The sequence below is a fragment of the Gracilinanus agilis genome, chromosome 6, assembly GCF_016433145.1.
Source record: "Gracilinanus agilis isolate LMUSP501 chromosome 6, AgileGrace, whole genome shotgun sequence".
In the NCBI taxonomy this organism is placed as follows: domain Eukaryota; kingdom Metazoa; phylum Chordata; class Mammalia; order Didelphimorphia; family Didelphidae; genus Gracilinanus; species Gracilinanus agilis.
The window spans coordinates 52,086,795-52,092,716 of NC_058135.1; the positions used below are offsets into that span (position 1 = coordinate 52,086,795).

General features: G+C 42.8%; 1 pseudogene; it reads right to left on the reverse strand.

Moving 5' to 3' along the window:
• Positions 1-490: 490 nt before the first annotated feature.
• LOC123252911 lies at positions 491-864 on the reverse strand (annotated as a pseudogene).
• Positions 865-5,922: the final 5,058 nt, after the last annotated feature.

The window sequence follows — 5,922 nt, forward strand, 5'->3', positions numbered from 1 at the left end:
TTTCCATTTTTTTGCCACCACAAAAAGCACGGCTATAAATATTTTCATACAAGTCTCTTTATCTATTATCTCTTTGGGGCACAAACCCAACAGTGGTATGGCTGGATCAAAGGGCATGCATTCTTTTATAACCATATGAGCAAAGTTCCAAATTGCCAGCCAAAGTGGTTGGATCAGTTCACAACTCAACCAGCAAGGAATTAATGTTCCAATTTGGCCACATCCCCTCCAACATTCATTATTCTCCCCTTCTATCATTTTAGCCAAATATGCTAGGTGTGAGGTGATACCTCAGAGTTGTTTTGATTTACATTTCTCTAATTATTAGAGATTTGGAACACTTTCTCATGTGCTTATTGATACTTTTGATTTCTTTATCTGAAAATTGCCTATTCATGTCTCTTGCCCATTTGTCAATTGGGGAATCAAGGTTGTTGGACTGGACACATTAGGATCACAACAACAGGGCCAAATGCAGGCCACAATCAGGTTAAGAACCTTCCACAACCTATCTCAACTCTTCAAACAATGGGCCAAGTTCTTTTTTGAGGCTGACAATCAGTCCAGTATTAGCACTGCTGCTTGCTATGAAACTCACCACCAATGGTAACTGATTGAATTGGACTACTTGGTATGTGTTGTACTAGCAAATGATACTTTTGTTTTTTGAAAGTCCCAGTTTGCTGCCCTGGTCTGTTGCAAGTACAGAGGTGGAGAGGAAAGCTGGTCTTAAGCATGCCCTGGCGCATTATAAGTTGCCACTTTGATAACAGGCACTCCATCCCTGCATAATACTACGATGGCATGAAGACCTTCAACACTTGGTAATTTTTTGTAGGTGAATCTCCTCAAATCATCCAACATGATGAACCCCTTCCTCTAGATGGAACAATCCCAACACCTGGCTCCAGCTGCTGAGGACACTGCTGTCCTCTAACACAGGTAGCTCTGACTGCTACAGCCACTACTCTGAAACCAGCTGTCACATGACGGGCCCTTTCCTATCTCTTTTTTTTAAAACATTGATTAACATTTATTTTTTTTTAAGTTAACATGGTTACATAATTCATACTCTAACTTTCCCCTTCACCCCGCCAAATTCCCCCTCCCCCACATGGCAAATGTGTATTTCCACTGTTTTTAACATGTGTCATTGATCAAGACCTATTTCCAAATTGTTGATAGTTGCATTGGTGTGGTAGTTTCGAGTCTACATCCCCAATCATGTCCTCCTCAACCCATGTGTTCAATCAGTTGATTTTCTTCTGTTTCCACTCCTGTAGTACTTCCTCTGAATGTGGGTAACGTTCTTTTCCATAAATCTCTCAGAATTGTCCTGGGTCATTGCATTGCTGCTAGTACAGAAGTCCATTACATTCTATTTTACCACAGTGTATTGGTCTCTGTGTACAAAGTTATTCTGGCTCTGCTCCTTTCACTCTGGTAGGCTTCCTGGTTAAGATGGTGGCAGTGTAAAAAGCAGCTGCTTAACCTCTCCTAACCAAAACATACAGGACTCCTCAAGAAGACATAAAAACAAACCCAGAGGAACAAAGGGACCCCACAACAGGGCGCAGCATTGGAGGTATATGGAATTGGGGCATTTCCATGCTTTAAAGGAGTGAAACAGATCTCAATAAAACATGAGCTGAGCAACCCCCTCCCCCACCCCACATCACTTACAGTGCTAAAGCCAGCTCACAAGAGTTAGAGCAAGTTTGGGGCACAGATTAAGTCCTTGGCAGCTACCTGTGGTCACCAGGGCCTGCTCCTGAGAGCAGCAAGACTTAAGACCCCAAGAGGTTAATGAACACACACGGACTTTGAATGCCGACCCTGAGTGCAGGCACAAGTACGGGCGAGGACCCAAGCCCAGACACGAATCCTGAGGGCAGGTGAGGACTTGTGTCTTGAGAGCAGGCGTGGACCTTGATTGGGGACCCAGTGCAAAAGGGGTTCACAATTGTGGAAGCAATGCCCTGAGACTATTAAGGAGCCTCAGGCAGAGGAACAAGTAAGGGGACCACCAGGAGGCTTGACCCTGAGAACAACTGAGACCTCAGGAGCCTAAAGAGCGCAGACAGACCCTGAGTGTGAGGATAAACCTGAGAGGGTGCAGGGCTAACAATGGCAAGCCAGAGACAAGAACACCAAAAGAGAAAGATCATCAAGAAGAAATCTGTAACACTCGACAACTTTTACACAGATAAAATCCAGACAAAAGAGCAAACAGCAGAGGAGAACAAACAAATAATCATATCCAAACCTTCCCAAAATAATGAAAACTGGCCACGAGCTATTGAAGAGTTCAAATCTGAGATGATGAGAAAGGTGGAAGAGATTTGGCTAGAGAAGTGGGAATTAGCTCAAAAGGAAATAAACAGTTTAGAAGACAGAAACTCCCAATTGGAGAAAGATGCCCCAAAATCAAACGAAATGGTAAGCAAATTGGAAACCAAAATCTGGCAAGAAAATAACAGTTTAAAAGGCAGAATTTTGCAATTGGAAAGTGAGGCTCAGAAATCAAATGAACTGATAAGCAAATTGTACACCAGAAATGACCAGATTGAAAAGGAAAACCAAAAGATCATAGCCTAAAACCAGTCCCTAAAGGCTAGAATTGAGCAATTAGAAGCTAATGATCTCTCAAGACAGCAAGAACAAATAAAACAAAGTCAAAAGACTGATAAAATATAAGGAAACATGAAATATCTCAATGAGAAATTGACAGACCAAGAAAACAGGTCTAGAAGAGACAATCTGAGAATCATTGGTCTTCATGAAAAAGCAGAAATTAATAGAAATTTGGACTCCATACTAAAAGAAATTATTCAGCAAAACTGCCCTGAACTTCTACAACAAGTGGGCAATATAGACATTGAAAGGATCCATAGATCACCCTCGACATTCGACCCAGAAAAGACAACCCCCAGGAATATAATAGCGAAATTCAAGAGCCTCCAAGTAAAAGAAAACATTTTACAAGAAGCTAGAAAGAGACAATTCAGATATTAAGGAGCAACAATTAGGATAACACAGGATCTGGCAGCCTCCACACCAAAAGACTGCAAGGCTTGCCTGACTTCTTTTTCTCAGTTGATGCCCAATTGATTTTGCTCCAGTCCTTTACCTTTACCCTGTGTGTGTCTACCTCATGTGTGTTTCTTGTAGATAACATATGGAAAGATTTTGGTTTCTAATCCACTCTGCTATTAGCTTCTGTTTTATGGGTGAATTCATTCAGAGTTATGATTACACCTGTGTATTCCCCATCATTTTGATTTCCTCTCCTACTCCTGCCCTTTTTTTCACTATTTCCTTCTACACCAGTGTTTTGCTTTTAATCAGTCCCCCTAATCCCCACCCTTGTTTTCCTTCCCTTTCCCCCTCCTCCCTTCTTTTTCCCCTCTTATTTTTCTTTAGGGTCTGTTACATTCCCTCTTCTCTCTCTTCCCTTCCCTTTTTTGTACTCCTCAACCCACTCCCTCCCTGGTTTTTTCATCACAGCTTTCTGGAAGGGTAAGATAGATTTCGATATCCTAATGAATCTAGATTCTCTTTCCTCTCACAATCAATTCCACTGTGAATAAGGCGTAAGTTTTACCTATTAGCACTCTCTTCCTCTCATTCTTATAATAGTATTCTTCCCCTCCCCATCCCATGCACCTCTTTATGTGGTATAGATTATCCTATTTTTCTTAATCCCTCAAGTTTCTCTTGGTGCCATCTTCTATTCTCTCCCTTTTCTTTTATTTTTGCATGTTATCTTAAACCACTTAGTACTCCAACCTCTACCTGTGAATAATTCTTGTATCTTTTATAATAGTGAATACAATTTTTGACAGTTTCAAATAACATTTCTCCATATAAGAATGTAAACAATTTGACCTTATTCAAGCCCTTGAAAAAAAAGGAAAAATGTCTCTACCTCTCTTTATTTACCTTTTCATATTTCTCTTGATTTTTGTATTTTGATATCAAATTTTCCTTTTACTTCTGGTCTTTTCTTTACAAATACTTGGAAATCTTCTATTTTGTTAACTGCCCATACATTCCCCTGAAACTCCGCCAAGGACAGTCCCAAGCCCGGCTGAAAAAGGAGGAGGGTTGGGCGTGGGGCTAGCAACCCCACCCAAAACCACTGGACCAAACTCCAGCAGACCTGGAAGACCACCTGCGCAGAAGTCCTGAGAAAGAGAGAGAGAAAGCGCAAGGAATGGTTAACACAAGAGACATGGGCCAAGATACAACAGAGAAGAGATTTGAAACAGAAGATCAGCCAGTGCCAAGATCAACAGGAGAAAGAAGAACTTCGAACACAGTACTGGGAAATTAACCATCAAGTCAAGAAGAGCGCAAGATATGACAAGAGATGGTTTATTCACGATATGACCGAAGAAGCAGAAACAGCAGCTGGGCAGGGGAACATGAAGAGGCTATACGAAATAACAAGAACTCTGTCGGGAAAGAATTACAACCCTAGCAAGCCAGTGAAGGACAAGACTGGCAAGACAATAACAAGCGATGCAGGGCAGAGAGCCCGACGGGCAGAGCATTTCGAAGAAATCCTGAACCGACCGCCTCACCAACTGTTCCGGACATACCACCAGCCACCAAAATACTTCAGGTGAACACTGGCCCACCTACCAAAGTTGAGATCATCAAAGCCATCAAGACCATGAAAAATGGTAAGGCTGCTGGTCCAGACGGCATCCCCACTGAGGCACTCAAGGCAGACCCAGAAATGTCAGCAGAGATGCGACAACCCCTCCTGCAGAAGATCTGGGAACAGGAACAAGTCACGACAGACTGGAAACTAGGATACCTGGTGAAGCTACCCAAGAAAAGTGACCTATCCCAATGCAGCAACTGGTGAGGAATCATGCTTCTATCTGCTCCCAGCAAAATCCTGACCAGAGTAATCTTAGAAAGACTGAAGGAGGCCTTGGACAAGAAGCTGAGAATAGAACAAGCAGGGTTTCGTCAGCACAGATTATGCACCGACCATATCGTCACTCTAAGAATCATCATCGAACAGTCCATCGAATGGCAGTCTCCCCTCTATATGACTTTCGTGGATTTCAAGAAGGCATTTGACAGCGTAGACAGGAACATCATCTAGAGATTGATGCAGCATTACAGGATTCCCCCGAAGCTCATCAACATCATCCAGCAGTTATACGAAGACTTTACCTGCCAGGTCATCCATAATGGGAAACTGACGGGTCCCTTCACAGTGAAGACCAGAGTGAAGCAAGGCTGCATGCTTTCTCCCCTTATCTTCTTGATGGTCATAGATTGGACCATGAGAAGAATTACCAAGGACAACAATACGGGCATTCAATGGACTCATACCAAATAGTTTGAGAACCTTGACTTCACGGATGACATCTCTCTCCTTTCTCACAAGCAGCAGGATGCACAAGCCAAACTTGCAAGTCTCTCTGAAGAAGTGGAGAAGACTGGTCTGAAGATCAACAAGAAGAAGACCGAGGTGATCACAGTCAATAGCAGACAGGACCTGCCAATCCAACTATAGGGAGAAAACATCAAGGAGACGGACCACTTCACCTATTTGGGTAGCATAGTCAGTAAAGACAGCAGAGCAGATGAGGACATCAGAAACCGAATCAACAAAGCCAGACAGGCATTTAACATCCTGCGGTCTGTCTGGATCTCCAAAGCACTGTCCCTCGTCACTAAGCTCCGAATCTTCAATACCAACATAAAGGCCGTCCTCCTATATGGATCAGAAAGCTGGAGAGTGACGAGCGCTAACACCAATAAACTCCAAGTCTTTGTTAATAGATGTCTACGCTACATCTTGAACATCAGATGGCCTGAAAAGATCTCCAATGCCAGACTCTGGGAAAGAACAATCCAGTATCCCATTAGTCAGGACATAAAGAAAAGTAAGTGGAG